Raw genomic sequence first — 20219 nt, forward strand, 5'->3', positions numbered from 1 at the left:
TTCAGCCGTTTTTGAGTCTATGCGGAACATACAAACATAAACAAATTGCCTTTTATATATAAGATTTCACACAACAATTTTGGTCCATTAAACCCGCTAATAATTATCTCATCACCATGTTAAATTGCAAGCTTATTCTTTGTCTTAAACTCAAATCATTCTTAAAATTTCGCTCCGATCGGAATATTACTGCGATCTACAGGACAGCTACAAAGTCGGGTAAAAATTTTAGGTTTGGTCTATTTCACACCTTTCGATCATAACCAACATCTAATGGGGTCACTTCCGGTCGGAACCCGACCTCTCCACAAAATTTCGTGACGATCGGTCCAAAATTGAGGTCTGGATTTTTATTACAATTGTTAATGGATGGCTAGCTAGATCGCTTTATCTCGTCAAGATATGAAAAAATGGCCAGGGGAGGGGGTCTACGACGAATACTTCGCGATGTTACACGAATATTGGACAAAAAACTTATAATACCCTTTCTACATTGTTTCGTAAAGTATAAATATTTTATTTTAAAAACGTCCGTAAATTGTAGGAAAAGGTCGTAAGTCACTACAAAAATACAAAACTGTACAAGGAAAAGGTCGTAAGTCCAAAGATAGAATTTTACCAAACAAAGTAAAGGTATTGAAGCGGAATAAATAAACGAAAAATACTGCCTTTACCACCATAATAAAATTTTTAATACAGAAAGGACTTACGACCTTTTCCGACGGAGCAGACGATATGAATGTCAAATGCTGTTATTGATATATGCATACATTTTCTCAATAGAACAAAAAAAATTACAATATTTTTTTTAAGAGAATAAAAACCGCTATAACTTTTGCGCGCATCCGCCAATTTTGTGAACGCAAACAGATTTGAAACCAGAATTTTTTCCTTAACAACTATACCTCTATACCTCGCAAAAAATTTTTTCAATTTTTTTCAAATGGAGTTGTAAAAGAAATTTGGTTTTTACCACATAGGGTTAACTCTTGCGACAATTAGCCTTCAAATTATCGAAATTCCTTGCGACAAAATTGACAATTTTTATTTATGAATGGAAAATGATTTTATTATGAATTTGGCTTCCCTTTCTCATCTTTACGCTGATTACTCACCACACATTGGATTTTCAAACGCTAATCGCTTTATCGCACTTGGCAAATTATTAAATATTTAAATGATTTTTTTTTTGTTCTCAACGGTTTTCTTTGTTGTTCTCTATTGCTGCCATGACAGCTTCTGTGACAAGGGTGCTTAGAGCGGGGTGGTGATAATTTATGATACGATTGTTTAAATTATTTAAACGCCATTTATTGTTGTTGTTGTCGTTGTGCTGATAATAATGATTATGTTGTGGGAATGGTGGCAATAGATGACGGTGGTGCTTTTGAATGGAAATGATGACGACAGTCTCATTCGAATGGACTTCAGTTTAGTTAAGCCTGACCAGTTGATTCAGAATTATTAGTTTATTCAAACAAACAAACAAACATGTGTTCTTGCCCCACTTGGTAACGGCTAGTGGAGGGAACCCCAATTTAGTACTTGTGCGTATATAATGCATATGTGCATTAGGGTTATATTTTTTTTTTTTGCCATTTTTTGCATACATATATCAAAAATACCATCGCATAGCCGTGTAGAGCATGGAAGACTACTATGAAATACGGTGTCATTTTTTCTCTGTCGCGAAAAAAGTTTCCGCGCCAAATGCACTGAAGTTTAGTAATGCATTATTTAATTTTATTTGTTATAATGACATATACGATTTTCTAAATAACTTATTAATAAATTCAATCTAATTTAAAATCAATATCAAATCATTCTGGACCAATTTTTTGTCAAATCGCGAAATTGCAGAGTATTTTAATGCACCTTTGACAATAGTGTAATTTTTTGTTTTTCTTTATAAACTCGCGAATTTAATGTTTATATTTCACTGTGCTTAAACCAAATTTAAATAGAAGGTGCTTACACCTGGGAAGTTTTTGTTCATAGATGAGAAAAATCCCAAAACTGTGAAAATTCTCTACAAGATTGGCTAATTTTTTCCTAGGTTGTACCATTTTTGAGATATATCAGTTTAAGTTGGGATATTGCAGTCATGACATTAGCTCAGTTCCAAAACTAAAAAGTTTTTACAATTTTTACTACTTTTACACATTTTGCGTTCCCGTACACAAAATTTATATGAAAATCGTTTACGACTTGTACAACTTTTACGACTTTTACCACTTTATAAAGTACGAGAACAGGCCAATTGTTTTATAAAATATTTATTCAAACAAAGCAAATCTATTTTTGGAAATTTTGCCTTTTAGGGCGAAGATCATTTTTAATGATTTTTATTAATTTTCTCGTTTAGAGTTAAGCTTGATGATCGGAAATTATTTGCAAGTGAAAAAGGAAAGCCAAGGACTTGTTACCTGGTTTTACTGGTGGTAAAGCAGATCTTCGGACGTATCGACTATGTAGTGGCTTCTCTGTCCTAGAACTTTTCATTTTTCAAATGCAAATGTGTTTCATACATTTACGCGGATATTTGGAATCTGAAATATATTTTCTTCACGACAAACGTTTTTTTTTTGCTGCCTTTGAAGTTAAATTTGTAAATAGAAGAAATATCAAGTTGGTTTTAGTAATTGCAGTCGGTGTGGAAACTTTTTTCACCGAATCGAACTAAAACACGCGTTTTCGTTATCAGGACAATATTCCGCGTGGTTTTTTTTTGGTATAGCCCTAATGTACATACATACGGACATATGTGTGTCGAATTAAAGTTCAATTGCCGTATGACATATGGTGTCTCATTGTCATTGAGCAAGCTAACGACAACAAAGAGAGACAGCGAGTACAATTTTTTCAAATTTGTTGCAATAGCTTCAGCCAGCTGTTCTTGTGGAGAAATCATGCGCCTCGACAGTACCATGAGAGCAGTGTAGTGTCGTGCATTATTTCTCTATTCTGTCGGCCGTCAAAGCAAAGTGTCTTATCGATTTTTAACAGAAAAGAAAGCTTTGTGCAACAAATAACTCGACATTTGGTCGTTTAAAACAGCTGTTTTTTATTTTCATCATCAGCGTTGAGTTGTAAGTTTTCCCCATGAACTGTCACTCAATGCAAGAGAGTGCAGCAATGACATGATTGTATTTTTTTTGTTTGTTTGTGCATGTGATGAGAGTCGAATAGAGTGCGTGCTATGTGGTTATTTGTACTTTGACATTTGTTAAATGACACTTTGCATTCATCTGTAGTGCAAAACTAAACATAAACAATCACGAAACGACAAAATGATTGCAACAAAACAAACAAATGCATTGAAATGGAAAATGTAGAAACATCACGTGAAAAGTGCATTGTGGGAGTGATGACATTCCAAAACTGGCGTAGAAAAGAAACAAAAAAAAAAGAACTTGGAACTCGCCTTTAAATACCTCGAATGAGTTTTTCGGTTTCAACATGGCAATGTTTCTCTGGTAATGAATACAAATTAAACTGTAATATACACCGTCCCGTGTCGAAGAAAGCGTCCTGTCACATTAAAAAAACACACACACAACAACAAAATAACGTACCGACCGTCGGTCAAATACCAAAGTATCGCAACTAAATCGTCAAAAGTGATTTGCAAAATCCTCTATAGAACGGAAATGTAATTTAGAAACACTAATAACAATATTTGTCAGCCAGTGAACAAAAAAAAAAGAAAAACAAACAAAATTCAGTGCTTCGCATAAATGTGTTGGGAGGTGAGAGGTTTGCGTGCTAAACTATGGTGACCATGGTGTACTTCATACGTCAATGTGAAATCAAGTGAGAGTGAGTTTTGTTAAAAAATTTTTGATTGTTAAAATTAAACCAAAATTAAAGGAAATCGTTCATGTCACGAACTTGTCGCATTTATATATTTTCCCTGTCCACCTCTGATCAACTGCCGCACCTTCGGTGAGCTAAATTCAGTGTTGGCTTAGTGGTGATTACGTTAGCTTTTAACCAACCAATACCACCACCACCAAAATGCATTATATTAAATTGTAAATAAATTTCACCGGAAGTGAAGCCATATTACTACATCAAACTAATGGAAGTGCAAGTGTAAAAGTGTGTGTGCGAGTTTAATTATTAAATGTAAATCGTTCCTCCCTTTCTTTCTTCAATATAATTGTTCCTTTTTCAGTCTGGGGTTTAATAACAACTTTAAGTTGATAATTTCAGCTCTATTGAATGCCAAAAATAAAATGAATAAAAAACGTGGGTGCTGTAATATCCTTTATTGTTGTTCTATTTTGGCCTACGCTCAAGCAATAAACATAATATCACCATGGTCATAACCATTTCAACTTTGACAGAATGAGTCACGTGTTGAGTGTTTGTTTTCAATTGCATTTTATCTTGTTGCTTTGGAATAAGAATTTTATAACTTTTTTCTTATCCATGAGACTGAGAAAGAGGGTCTGAAAATGTAGGCAACAGCACAGGGGTTGTGCCAGTTTTCATACCCTCGACCATAATAAGGAGGGTATTTTAAGTTTGTTCTCTTCGCTTCTTGTTTTAGTTCAAAATTTGAAACTATAGCTGGTTGCGCTTTGAACTTTTGTATTGCAAAAGCATGGACCTAGCATGAGCATACTAATTAATTACTGCTGCGAGAAAAGTACTTCCAGACTAGGGTGTCCAAAACCGAAACCGGTTAACCGGTTTTGAGTTACAAAACCGAAACCGGTTTTCGCCAAAAACGTCATTTTCGGTTAACCGAAAAAACCGGTTATTTGTGTCGGTTAACCGGTTTTAAAAAAGTAGTAATATTTTTAAAATTTCATTACAATTGTATTCTTGAAAGTAAACTAAACTTAACTAATAAAAGGTACGGCTAAATTATAAATGTCAGATACCTTTAAACTTGAAAATATTTTGTGTAAAATGGCACAACTTCAATATAGTTCAATTGAACGATCTATGAAAAAACTGCGTATACGTAATATCACACTGTTGTTCGAATGACGTTATTCATACGTTTTTGAATTATTACATTAAACTAAGAACTTGTCGAATTTAAGGTTGTAAAAGGTAACCATAACAAAGTACATTTTGATTCCGGCACGATGATTTGAGGTTCTCAACGCAAGAAGGAGAATCCAGACTTAATAAAATGTAAATTTAATTCCTTTGGTACACAATCGTTTATTTGTAAGGGCTTTAACTATTCTTAGAGCACAATTTCTGACTTATGTTTGCTGTCTCCACTTTAAGGTTGAATGTTAAATAACAAGGATATTATCAGATAATTATATAATAACGAATTAGTTATACTTAATTTACCTCTTGCCGCACATTTTTTATCAAATATTTATCAATTATGAGCAATTTTGTACGTATTTTACAAAACCGGTTTAAACCGGTTAACCGGTTTTGAATATTTTTGAAAACCGAAAACCGGTTTTTGAAAAAACTGAAAATTTCGGTTAACCGAAAACCGTTTTGTTTGAAAAAACCGGGTTTTTGGACACCCTATTCCAGACAAGATATAGAGTGAAAATTTATATTAGTGCATTGAAAACACTATAACATCACTGGTGCAGCCCTACTTTCAAGAATTCGTGTGTCCCCTAGCGCGATTTTAAAAAGCCGGTATCGAAGGCTGGAAGTAGAGCTAGCAAACCATCGATGGAAATATTGATATTATCGATACTTAGTTTTTTACGCCAGTATCAATGATTAGTTTTTTACATCGATATTATCGAAAATTTTGACATCACAAAAGAACAGCCGTAAAAGCAATAGCCAGAAATTAGGTCTGTACGATAACTTTCCCAGCAACTTCTCTCAGTGAATTTTACTCTTTCAAGGAAGAAAAATTGCAGAAAGTTATTATTGTAAGAACTTGCTAGAAAGTCAGCTTTTGATATTTTAAACCGAATGGAACAAAAACCAAAACTTTAAGATTGAATTTTTCTTATTTAACCCTTTCGGTGCATTTTTTGTTTTATTTGAAAAATACATTTCTCCAATTTTATATATACTTAAGCCCACTATATGAATAATCAAAACTATTTTTTTACATTTTGTTTGGAAAAGAGTTTTTTGGGAAAAAGTAAAAAAAAAACCAAGTCGGCTTTGCCGACAATCCTCAGCTTGTGTGAATTGAAATACTTTTTTTTCCAAAAAAAAGTATGTATTTAGGGGTGTTTTCTAAATTTTGGCCGTATGAACCGACAAAAATATGATTAGGATTAAAGCGGGAATATCGATAGATAGGGCTTTTTTACCATACAAGCCTACGAAAAACCTAATATCGCTATAAACAGGAAGGATCCTAGAACAGACCCTTAACCAAACAAAAATGTTGAACATTTGTGTGGGTGGTACCCCAATGATCGGACAGATAGGGCCCAAATTTGAATATAAACTAAGTTTCGACAATATTTAGAGATCCAAAGTTTGGACCAAAACGTTTGCTACGTCAATTAGATATCGCGCGTACCATTTTAGCGAATATTTTCGGACTTTTGTGGGGAGGTACCGGACGGAGTGGACCTATAAGCACCACCTTCGAATTTCATCAAATATTCGAAGAAATATTACGATATCCAAAGTGTGGACGAACGTAGTATTCGGTTCGAGCTCTCCAGTCACTACATATGGTACCATAGGGGGTGTTTACAACTTTCGGGCTGTTTTCTCAAGAAGTATGGACTTGCCCCTGAAAAAACTTTTACTGTCGTAGTTGAGGCAGCGAATGCAAGTTGCTTCAATAAAAAGCAAAGTGATTCGAGAGCAGGTCTTAAAGTGAATTTATCCAACAATTTGTGTGGGAGGTACCCGAAGGAGTGGACAAATATAGTCCATATTCAAACCTGATATAGATATGGCATATGTAGTAGGATGTGTAAAGCATGGACCAAATCGGTCACTCCCATTAAGAGTTATCGTGCGCACAATTTTTCCGAACATTTTTGAACTTTTGTGGGGGAGGTTCCTGAAGGAGTGGACCGATATGGCTTATCTTCGAACTTAAACTAAGGTTGCACAAAATATTACGAAGGCCACATTTTGGTCCGAATCGATAGATCCGTTCGAGAGTTATTTTGCGCTCCAACCACTACACACGGTGTCATATTGGTTTTTTGCAACTTTAAGGCTATTCTCTGTGGAAGTATGGACTTGCCCCTGATGAAACTTGTACCGTCGAATGGGGAGCAGTGAATACAAGTTGCTACAACAAAAATGAAAGCGATTCGAGAGCAGGCCCTAAACTGAACTTTTCCGAAATTTTGTGTGGGAAGTACCCGAAGGAGTGGACCGATTGAGTCCATATTGAAACCTTATCTAAGTCTGGTACACATTTCACGATGGGCAAAGTATGAACCAAATCGGTTACTACCTTCAAGAGTTATCGTGCGCACAAATTTTCCGAACATTTTCGAACTTTTGTGGGGGGGGGGGGTGAATTATCGGGCGCACCAGCCAGCTAGACAGACAGACGGACGGACATTGCTAAATCAAATCCAAATTGTCTGAAACACATTTCGTCCAAACATACTTGGGGTCTAAAACCATTATTTCGATGAGGCACAGCATAAATGCTGAGGGTATAAAAACAAAACAAAAATATTTGTTTTTAATTCAATTTCATTTTATAGAAGACCAGGAGACCTTATAGAAGAGAAAGAGGTCTTCTTATAGAAGAGCAGAAGTTCCTCTCATAGAAGGGCAGGATGTATTCTAATAGAAGAGCAGAACGCCTTCTCATGGAAGGGCAGGACGTTTTCTCTTGGGGGAACATTAGGTCTTCTTACAACAAACCTGTAGGTCTTCCTATAGAAAACCTCGCGGTCATCTTATAGAAGACCTGGCGGTCATCTTATAGAAGACCTGGAGGTCATCTTATAGAAGACTTGGAGGTCATCTTATAAAAGACCTGGAGGTCTTCTTTAACATTTGAGGTTCCTACTGGTCACAAAACATCTCCACTAAAAATTTTCAACACAGCCGATGTTTTAGTATAGCCCCCATAAAACGGTACCTCCCGATTTTCGTTGTTTTGGGGATTTTAGATAAAATTATTAACCGAACTATCTGTAAGTTGCCATTTGAGGTTTTCAGTGGTCACAAAACTTCTCCGCCAATAATTGTGAATATAGGTAAATATTTTGGAATTGTCCCCATAAAACGGTACCTTCCTATTATAGGTATTTCGAAAATGTTGACTACTTTTTGACCAACTTACCTGTTATTTGATACATAACCAATAACCATAAAATACAATGCTGTTTATTTTTTTATTATTTTTCTTTATCTTAACAAATACTTGTGGACCTAGTATGTTTAGAAAAAGACTGCATTATTGATTTCTTTTTTGGCTGTTGGTCAGTTCTCGGACTTTTCCCCGCTAAGTTTGAATTTCGACCACAATCTTAACGAATCAAGCAAAAAAAAAATGGACAGTTCTCCTGAAATATTCGACCACAACTAAAGAAGAACTTATGTCCAAGTTCCCAGAAAATGGCAAATACAGGTGACACATGGAGACATTTCTCATATCAATGAGTGCACCCCAATTCATATTAGCTCAGTGTAATCTATTGTTTATCGCCGAGTCTTAAGACACAACTTGTAGGGAAGTTTTACATGGCTGAAATACTCAGGAAATGTCGCCTACATTACTGAGGGGTACTTTGCCAATTACAAGTGAGACGTGGAGACATCACTCATACCAATGAGTGCACCCCGATTCATATTAGATCAGTGGGACCTACCGTTACGTGGCCGAAGAATCGAACCCACGACCTTCTGCATGCAAGGCGGGTGTGCATAATCTTTTTTAAATTAGTAGTTCTACGAATAGTGAGGTGTACCCACCAGCAGTATGGCTCAGTAAAGTCCGTTTAACACATAATTAGTCATTAGAAAAACTGTAATGTGATGTTTTAAACTATTGATTTTGTAAATTCTGATCCGTCTTGACTTAATGTTAATGATACGTCATGCTGTATATCACGAAAAATCTGTGTTCATCTTTATGGGACCTATGCCCATTTCAATGAATTTCAAAACATAAGGCGAATAGACGACAGTTTAGAGCAGTGCCACCAACAACAAAATTCCTATGACCGCGGGCATCGGAAAACGAATGTATGCACACGAACAGTATAAAACATATTCGTGTGGCTTCGTTAGGTTGACGCATTGTTTACATTTTGCAAATCAGTTGATGTGCTGAACAGATCTCGCCAGTGTTCGGATTTGCTACTTGTTTTTCACAGCACAGCACAGGGTATATGCTGATGCTGGGAAAGTGTCGCAGCATAGCCATAGCATCAAAAACAAAAACGAATGCTATTACCATGGTGTGCTGTTATTAAAAACAAAATCGAAAACTGTTGCTGTGCTATGCTGCGAACATAAAAGTAGCTGAGCACATGGTCTATGCTGTGCTTCTGAAATCTACGACATAGCATATCATCATTAATATTAACCCAACAAACCCACAGAGAGTAGTTCAATGTTTCCGTACATTGAGGAAGTGAGAATGAAATTTGTTGCTTACAAGATATTTTAAAAAAAGATACAAAGGCAATCACGTGAATTTGTACTTGTTTGTAAATTTATGCTCTGTTCCAGAACCTGCAAGAAGCTACTATATTTTACTGCGATAACAATAAATAAGTTTATGTTATCGAAAAATAGTAAAAATTAGTAGATTCTTGAAGTACTGGACCAGACCATTAATATTCAGAAGTTAGTCTTATGTTACACTTTGAAACTTTAATATGCAATTATGTAGCTTTTGGGAGAGAACGGGAGGAACTTACAAATAGATTAAAAAAATCGTATGAAAGTTTCCATGTGTAATATACGAGTTAATAGGGTCTACTTATGAAATTTATATGTTCAAAATTAGTTTCCATGAATAACTTCGTTTCAAGAACTTGTTGTTATTACATTATTATATTTTGACTCACATGTTTCTATATTTTAATTTTTAGAAAGATTAATCCTGGTATTTAATATTCTGTCACATTTATAATGGAAAATATGGTAACAATTTCAAAAATAGCAGCCTCTTGCAGTTTCTGGGTTTTTGTACATGGGTTAAGAAAAAATATTCTGATTCATTAAAAGAATACATATTCAAAAATTTATTATTTGTTATAATTAAACAGATGTATGCGTTGTTTTCTTTGAACAATTTCATGTAAATATTAATTAAAAAAGTAACATATAAAGCTAGGATGTTGAAATATCGGGAAATTTTGCACTATATAAAGGATATCAACATATATTTTTTGAAAAAAAAAAAATAGGATATTTCCAAAAGATTTTTCAGTATTTATTTTTTCAAGGACATTTTTGATGTCCTTGTTACCCTTGAGTGCAATAAATGAAAATTATTATACAAAGCCAATATGCTCCTCTTTAATATGACACCAACAGCAGCATTGTGCGATTAGTACAAGTATTTAAAATTTTACTCAATTTTTCCTATAGTTTCTGACGTATATAGTCTGGTTCAGGTGTAACGCAATTTTTTAAAATTATTCACTCGAACTTATTATGGAAAAATGTTGTACAAGATCACTTGCACTCATGATTCAACTACATACTTCTTTGTCATCAAACATTTTTCTGGGTTATGTTTGATGCTATGCTGTTGAGTCTGTTCATAGCACAGTTAGCAATAGTTTTGGTTTTTGTTTTCATAACCGCGGCTGTTTACTATGCTGTTAAAATATATGCAGCACATCATAGCATTTGTTTTTGATTTTGATGACTATGCTATGCTATGTGCTGCGCAGATTTCACAGTATAGACCATGTGCTATGCTACTTTAATGTTCGCAGCATAGCACAGCAACAGTTTTCGTTTTTGATTTTGAAAACAGCCCAGCATAGCAATAGCATTCGTTTTTGTTTTGGATGACTATGCTATGTGCTGTGAAGATTTCAAAGCCGTAGCATATAGCATGTGCTATGCTATTTCAATGTTTGCAGCACAGCACATCAATATCATATGCTACTGAAATAAAAACCTAGCACAGCATAGCAACAGCATATTTTTGGTGTTTTCAGTGCTATGCTGGTAGCAAATTCGAACACTGGATCTCGCTACGCAACTCTTTGAGTGCACTCAAAACAAAATGTATGTTAATGAGAAAGAACGTTTTTAATTGAGAATATGAATGGTAAAGCACAATGTGTAATATGTCCTCGGATTTGTTCGATTAAGTTATACAACATAAGAAGACATTTTTATTGCTGTCATAGAAATTATGAATATTCATCAGCTGACTAACATTAGTTTTTGAGTGTAATACTAATGTTAGTCATTCTGATTTTTTCACTCACACTAGCGCAATTGAAAACTGCAAAGTTGTGTTTGTGGTCATCAATGGTTTAGAGCATGGTACAATAATTTGGAAGGTATGTCAGGTTCGAACAAATTGTGAAAAACAAGGCCTGGGTGTATTTGCTTATTCTATCAGAATTACCATAACTGAATATGCAACAGGTTGTACTATTTATTTGATATTTTGGATCATTAACTAAAAACGCGTAAAATGAATGGGAGGCTAAGTTTTCTTTACAGAGTCAGCTTCTGTATATGCTCAAAAGTTTGTTTCATCACAATGTTGTAATAAATACAAATAAAAAATGTTGTAATAACAATTTTCTTTTCGACTGAATTTTAATATGTATAAAATATTTTGTCATATTTTTCAAAACCATAAACATACATACACAATTTGTGTATACTGATTTGAAAGAATAAGGAAACCAATAGAAAAAATTGTAATCAGCTGTTTGCTATGCCCTACCTTGTAATGATTCTACCATGGTTTAGAGCAAATGTGTTCTTCTTTGGCACGTCGGTGCCGAAGTTTTTCGGCAATTTACACACATACGACCCGAATGCATAGAAAGAGCGTACGAAAGAGAGATAATGTTTTGATTTGTTTTTGTTATGTAGCGTGCGTGCATAAAAGCCCACAACGTTGGTCTCTCCACACAGACAATTCAACCCATTGAAAAAGCATGCACCCACACAATGACACGCCGTAAAGTATGCAATAGATAAGTATGGTGCCTGACGCTGGTTTAGAGCATAGCCGACCAAGAAGAGCGAGCGCTTAAATTGTTTATGTGTGGGTAAAATTACACTTACAGAACAGGGTGATGATTTTCATATTGAGTATGAAATGAAAAACACGGCGTGTTAGCGTTCAGAGCCAAACATAGTGGTGGGTGTGTGGGTTCGAATCGTCGGCTTTCCTTTTTCATTTGCATTATAGATCATAAAAAAGCTCGATTAATAAATTAAAAAAAAATTAATACTAAAAATGATCTTCGCCTAAAAAGGCAAAATTTTCAAATAGAAAAAATATGTATATTGTTTGCGCGTTCGCTTTGTATGACTAAAATTAAAAATAATATACAGTGAATCACAGTCAAAAGTATCCACTTCAGTTTCTTTTATTAAAATTGCGATTGCTAAGAGTTAATTAATGATAGCGATTTCGTTCTTTTTTATATTTTTACATTAGGGTCTTAACTTAAATATAGCATTTCCAGATTAAATGAAACCTTTTCCAAATTAAATGAAACCTTTTCCAAATAAAATGAAACTCTTTCCAAATTAAACGAAACCTTTTCCAAATTAAATGAAACCTTTTCCAACGGAAATGAAACCTTTTCCAATTGAAATGAAACCTTTTCCATTTGAAATGAAACTTTTTCCAAATTAAATGAAACCTTTCTTTTTATTATAATGAACATTAAACTTATATTGATTTTTATTGTTAAAAAAAAGAATAACATCAATTGATGTTATTATAACAAATATAGTTATAGGTATCATTGTTTTTTAATTATTTATTTTTTGTTTTTTTTTTTGAGTTATTATTTCATAGTTTTTACTTCAGTCTTAACAATAAAAAAACTATGTTTTCCAAACCTTAAAAATGAAATACGGAAATTGAAAAATACTTTAAAAACAGCCTTAGTCCAAATAGAATGAGCCTAAATTGTGCTGCCAACATTATAAGATCGATATGTAACTAATGGCAGTAAATAAAATCAGGGGTTTTTTGTACTATAATATAATTTCAAGTTTAAGTATGAATGCAGACAAATTCAAACAATTTATAGAAGGTATTTGGAGGAAGATTACACCAGACTTAGAAAACTCTTTTCTGATAATAGATAATGAGCAAATACGTAAGAGGAATGACATAAGAGCTTTAATAGAATTAAACAGATATCAACTTAAATTCCTGCAGCCATATTCCCAAAGTTCGACCGATTTGGAATGCATTTTCAAAAATAAAATGCTGTGCTACAACTCAACTTCGCGATCCTTCATCTGACCATAACATAACAGAGGCTATAGAGAGCAGCATTCAACAGAAAAATCCACAAGATTGTTCGAACTGGCCATTGTATTGAAAGTTTCCCAAGCAGACAACTGAAGGGACTGACCACGTAAGAAAAGTATTATGTTAACAGATCTATGTTTAACAAAACCGTCAAGAATTTCAGTTTACGTTTTTCGTTTATTGATAAAAATAAAGTTAAAATTATGAAATAAGAGCTCAAAAAGAGTCGAAAAAAAAGCAATGATACCTGTAGTGGGTTTCTGTAACACATTGTTGTCCTTACCGACAAAAGTCGTTAAAATTAAAATGCCCATAATTTCGGTAATTAAAAATTTTTTCGGTAAGTTAACGATAAAAAAAGGGGGTCGCTAACCTTAATCGATAGCAACAGTGGTGCCAACTTTTATTGAAAATTTTTTGCGATTTAATTTTACCGATTTTTGTCGGTAAAAGTAAAAATGAGTTACAAAATCCCACCACTGCACGATGGGGCCGATGATAAGTGTTTGAGGCAAAAAATCACAGGGGCAAGCTAGACCTTCAAAATTTCGTGCAGATGTTTATAATCGGCTTAGAAGCTAATCTGCAAAATTTGGTTGATATCGGTTCATATATAGATATAGCTCTCATATATATGTTCGCCCGATTTCGAGTAATTGATGGACCAAACACGAAAAATCTGTCCAATTATGATGATATTTGGAATATGTTGCGGAATTCGGACTGGAAATAAGTTTGCTAAGTTATTTTGAAATCGGCTCAAATTTGGATATAGCTCTCTTTTATATTTTTGCCCGATTTGAGGTATTTCGTGCAACAAACACGCAATTTCTGTCCAATTTCGAAGAAATATGAAACGTGTGACAGGATTTGGTCTAGAAATATGTTTGCTAAATTATATTGAAATCGGTTTAGATTTGGATATAGCTCCCATATATATTTTCACCCTATTTTAGGTATTTGGTGCAACAAACACGCAAATTCTTTCCAATTTCGATGAAATTTAAAATGTGTGACGAAATTACGTCTAGAAAAAAAAGTATGCCAAATTATATCGAAATCGGTTTAGATTTGGATATAGCTCCCATATATATTTTCACCCGATTTTAGGTATTTTGTGCAGCAATCACGCTATATATGTCCAATTGTGATGACATTTAAAGTGTGTGACGGAATTTGGTCTAGAAAACATTATTGAGACATCATATTAAAATCGGTTCAGATTTGGATATATCGTTCATAAATTTTCTCTGTCGACGTTAATTGTTTTCTCAATTTAGTTGGTTGATACCGAACTTCCTTGAGAACATGGTTTAAATATTTTTCTTTTGACAAATTGGCCGAAACTGAGGCGGCATGAACAAAGGGTTTGGTATTGTTGCCGTGTTCATAGCAGACTTCCGAAGCAAGTTTTCTTCCTTCACTATAATCCACATTAGGGCGCCCTCTCTTCTTTTTATCATTACCTTGTTCTAGCGTAAATACTGTGTCGCTAGCTAACCATAAACTTTAAAATTGTAATACACGACTTTTTGACCTCCAATTTTTTATCCATGTTTGGTTAAGGCATGCACAAATATTATAAATTTGCTTTTTAACTTCCGCCATGAAGTTGTCTTTGACACCTCGATTAAATTTTGCAGAAATCCATTCTATAAGGTGTTTAGGTTTTCGCTGATTTTCCAACCAAAAATTTTTAAGTTTTACGAAATCTGGAAGTTGATAATTTTTTTATTAGCAAGTATACGCAAAAATTGTTTTCAAAATCTGTTAGCCGACATTGTCACCTTTCACCAAATACATATTTTTACGAGAAAGCACCCTGAAGCCGAAAGTTCTACTCCAAAGAACACATGGACGATACCACAGACTACATCAAAAACCATCACTTACTGACACAACAAATTAATGACCACATCTAATATTACATTTACACTTTTAATAATAATCCTAATTTACATACCATAACCCGTATTTTCCATTTTAAAAAAATAGATGATATCAACAGATCAGGTTTTGGCGCCAAAATACTTAAATTGTTTAATTACGACTGAATGTCAGAAATAAACGGAATCATAATTATGACATCTTTGACAGCTTGGCATGTCGCCGTGGGTCGTTGCCAGACTGTAATTTTTTGGTTTTGTAGGTTTGAAAGTGTTAAGAATATAATTTACTTGTTATTTGATTTCAATCGCTGACTTGAAAAAATGACTTTTTGCCTCAAAAACCTGCCATTGGCCCCATCGTGCACTGTAAGGTTTATTCACAAATACATACCTATATTTGTTTTAATTACATCAATTGATGTTAAAATTTTAATTTAAAACAATAAAAATCAATATTAATTTCAAATTCCTTATAATAAAAAATAAAGGTTTCATTTGATTTGGAAAAAGTTTCATTTCAAATGGAAAAGGTTTCATTTCAATTGGAAAAGGTTTCATTTCCGTTGGAAAAGGTTTCATTTAATTTGGAAAAGGTTTCGTTTAATTTGGAAAAGGTTTCATTTTATTTGGAAAAGGTTTCATTTAATTTGGAAAAGGTTTCATTTAATTTGGAAAAGGTTTCATTTAATCTGGAAAGGCTATATAATAAAATAAAATTAACGAAATTCAGGAAAATTTAGATAAAAAAATAAAAATTCAAAAGGTCTACATTTTTTGGCCAATTCCAAAGCAATCTTATATGAGGCCTTGATTGTGGCATTATCATAATTGCCTTTGTCTTTTATAATATTAAGACACCTATTATTTTTATTTGTTAAATTATCTTTAAGCTGGCATATTATTTTTTTCGCACATTTCCCGTCATTAAATGATATTTTGTATGCGTATTATAATGACGCCTAAGGTAAGATGGATATACATTTTTTATTGTTGCATTGCAGACGAGGCATTCTGCGTCATTAAAAATATTAATACAAAACAAAAAATCATTTTCAAATTCTTTCCTCCACATATTTGCTGTATAACTGCAAAATCTTTTCAGTGTACCCAAAAAAAAAAACAAATAAAGCGGCATCAACCTGCTTGCATGACATTCAGTACAAGACTGAAGTAAAAAAATCAAAACATTTGCTCTCTTACTTTGCGTTCGGGTCGCGTGTGTGTGATTTGCCGAAAAACTTCGTAACCATATCAATACCAACGAACGGGTTTGGTTTATAGCAGCCAAGATCACCCATATACGTTCACGTGACTGCAACAACAACATATGTTCTCTTTATTCTCATCTATCATGGTTTAGCAAAGGAAGAACTCGCTCAGAGAGACTAATGCACAAAAAATTTTGAGCACTGCCGGTTTAGAGCAGCAATCGGCACACAACAACAACAATTTGAGCAAACCCTGTTGTTAGTGCATGGTTTTTCAATTAGTGAGTGGGCTGCGGAATCTTGGTTTAGAGCAGAGTGAGGCAGAGAACATTTTTCGGTCTCTCTTGTGCTCTCAATGAGCGTAAATTTGTTGTTGTTCACAACGTGTTAGCATCTACACAGGCTGTGAGCGATAACAAATTTACGCTCACTTAGAGCACATGGGCTCTCTTGTGAGTCACAATGCCTTAGAGCACATGGGCTCTCTTGTGAGTCACAATGCCTTCCCCTGGTTTAGAGAGACAGCAATATAATATTTTACCCGGAGCTCAAAACGATTAAATTTAAAATCAATAATCCAGAAAACAATTATCTCTTTGCTTGCTCGCGAGTAAAGGGCTGCGGAATCTTGGTTTAGAGAGACAGCAATATAATATTTGACCCGGGGCTCAAAACGATTTAATTTTAAATCAATCTTCTTTCACATTTAACTAGCTCATGAGCCGTTATATGTACCGGAAACATGAAAGGCGTCTCCGAATAATAAGCCATCCTTAATGGTTATTCTTAGAAGTTTCAGTTACAGTCACTACAGTAGACTAATCATTTAAAAGACTTCACATCGAACGGTATCCTAATACCTTCCAATCTGAGAACCTGCAATAGCTATTCCATGGGGGCCATATTACTGATGGCAAACTATCGATAGTGTGACTATCGTTTTGATTACTGACGTTTAGACTGTTTAGAGTTCAATATAAACAAAGCTTTATGACAACGTTAAAAACGAACGTAGAACTATCGATAGTTTGCCAGCCCTAGGATGTATTAAAACGTACATCTATACCCACAATTCTCGATAGGAATGTTTTATACCCACATCTAATACAAAATACTTAATTTCAGTCATTTCGATGGGATAATGAAGCTAAAATCTTTAAAATACCGAAAATTGGGTGGTACCGTTCTATCGCGGCTATATCTCAAAATATGGATCTGACAAATTACTTGGGGAGAGTTTTGGAACCCCAAAGAAGCCTAAATACTAAATTTCAACAATTTTGGGAGGTACATTTTTAATACCAAACATACTTGGAGTCAGGGACGTACGCAGGGGGGGGGGCACAGGGGGCCCGAAATGGTTTGGTCGAACAAAATTTGTTAAGCTACTGTAACTACTTATTATATTTTTTTCTCATAAAAATGTTGTATGTTTGAAGATTTCAAATTAAAACTTATACTTTTCTTAAGTTTCTGAACAGAAAATGTTCATCATTAACAAGTTTGGTAAGAAAATATTTGAAAAATGTTTGTTTGTATGCTGTTTTTGAGAGAAACTTCCAATGAAATCTGAATTACTTCTTCTTGTCATATCATTCCACTATCAAATGCGAATTCCATAATGAATATACTCCAACTTTATGTCATATTCGAACTATATATAGCCCTCGAAGCTTAAAACTCATTCTGTAACAACAAAAATAACGAGTTGAGTATTGTGGGAATGGAAGTATATGAAAAAATGTCTATTGGATAAAATGTATGAAGAGTCGGTCCTTCGTGGACTACATCATGAAAGCCATTTAGAAATTTGTTTTACTGGCATCGCCAAAATTTTGTATCCTATTTTAGACAAATTAGCTGCTAAACAGTATGAGAAAATAATGAAGACAAATGAATTTTTGTGCGTCACTTTATTTTTTTCCTTATCATCACCGAAGTATAATTGTAGCCTCAGACTTTAAGGTTACGAGATTATATACACTAGGATACGAAACAAATAGGTCTCATCAAAATAATGATTTTAGACTCCACATATGTTTGGACGATATTCGTTTCAAATAAGATGGAAGTACTTACCACGTCTGTCCGTCTGTATCTCTGTTTGTCTGGCAGGTTGGAACTCATGATAACTCTCGAACAAATCAACCGATTTGATCCAAGATATGGATCTCGTAATGTTTTGTCCAAATTAAATTTAAGTTACATCGGTACCTTTGCCATAAAGGTTAAAAAATGTTAACTAAAATGGTCGAAGGGACTACCGATTCAGTCTAAAATCGAACATAGTATGGACTACATAGGTCCACTCGCAAATTTACTTCCAAAAGTACATCAAGTTCCAAGAGAATTTTTTTGGACAACATCTTCAGGACCCTCATACAAGTCTAACATAACTGCAGTTTAAAGACTGTTCGAGGATCCTTTGGACATTTTGTAGTCTTGTTTACAGCGATATACTATTTTTCGTGGACAAGTTCATGTTGCCTGACAAAAATGTAAATACTACGGTGACCAACTAAAATAGCTTATGGGCGGGGTAACTATCGAGAGGAGGGTCTCTCAAAATAAGATCCGTTTCCAAAATTAATTATCTTATTATTAGCGAATAATTATGTGGGGTTCAATAAGGATCGATTGTTATTTGTCAAAACTATATAGAACTATGTCCATCAAAGTATTTGTTATCGAGTCCAAAAACTTCTAATCGTACAATTAAGAAGAACAAAAATTAAAACGCTTCTTTTGTAACATTATATTAAAAGTAAAAATAATTCTGGAATCAGACTCTATCTCCTCCGGTAAATAACATTGTGCAACATTTTTAAGGTAATCTTGTGCAAACAATTTGAAGTGAGGATTTTTTGAAAGTACAGACCCAAAATACAAAAGCCCTAGTTGCGTTTTGTTGAGTCAGATCCAGCTCGGATTATCCAAACATTGTTAAATATTGACATTTTAAAGCAACTCGGGGCTATATCTCTGAAACCAATGAAAATCTTCTTCTGACCTCTGAAGCAAATTTGTAGATAAGGGACAGACCAAGACAAATTTATATAAGGTATATGCATGAATTACAACAACTAACAAATTTACAAAAACAACATTGTTGTTATTGAAAATTAATTGTCAAAAATAAGTATTGAATTGAACAGAACTGTCGTAATTCATTGTTATTACACGTTTACGTGAAAAGAATAATTTTATGGTAGCAAATTTCGGAGTTTCAAATTTCATGAGTAGACCCTATTACATTTTGAAAACTAAATTTACAAAAAAAGTAAGAATACAGCAGGTTGTCACTTCTACCTTGTATAAATATGCCTTGGGCCAGACTAAAATATTTGGAGAAATAATGAACTGAATAATGAAAAAATGAACAAATGTTATAATATATCTAAAAATTCCACAATTTGTATACATTTCGCACCATATCTCCAAAACTGTTAAATTTTTCTTAATGTTTTCATTTGGAAACATATCAACGACAGACGATATTCTTAAAAATTAAGCTAAGATCATCGAAATAGTGAAAATCTTGCTATAGCAGAGATAACGGCAATTCTTTGTGTTTGTAAAATTCTGCGATAAACCATAACGTGGACCTATATGATTATAATCTATTTTCAATTCTAAATATCCTACTCTGTAAATATTTAAAATTGTATCCTAAATATTATGAATTCTTTCTATTGAATTTCGATTTTAACTTTTCAAAATTTTTAAAAATTGTTTTTTTTTTTTAATTCC

At 33.7% G+C, this 20219-nt stretch overlaps 1 protein-coding gene across 16 annotated transcripts in view; it reads left to right on the forward strand.

Moving 5' to 3' along the window:
• The first annotated feature begins 2909 nt into the window (after positions 1 to 2909).
• capu (formin protein cappuccino) overlaps positions 2910 to 20219 on the forward strand; it is a 259823-nt gene continuing 242513 nt past the window's right edge. For 6 of the 16 annotated variants that reach the window (XM_073969010.1, XM_073969014.1, XM_073969017.1 and 3 more), the window contains exon 1: positions 2922 to 3819. The gene's annotated coding sequence lies outside the window, so the exon portion shown is untranslated. Of the gene's footprint in view, positions 3946 to 20219 lie in introns of all 16 variants that reach the window. The other 10 variants (XM_073969023.1, XM_073969026.1, XM_073969012.1 and 7 more) reach the window with 7 other exon arrangements.

Source organism: Musca autumnalis, unplaced genomic scaffold (genome assembly GCF_047663935.1).
Source record: "Musca autumnalis isolate F117 unplaced genomic scaffold, ASM4766393v1 scaffold_2, whole genome shotgun sequence".
In the NCBI taxonomy this organism is placed as follows: domain Eukaryota; kingdom Metazoa; phylum Arthropoda; class Insecta; order Diptera; family Muscidae; genus Musca; species Musca autumnalis.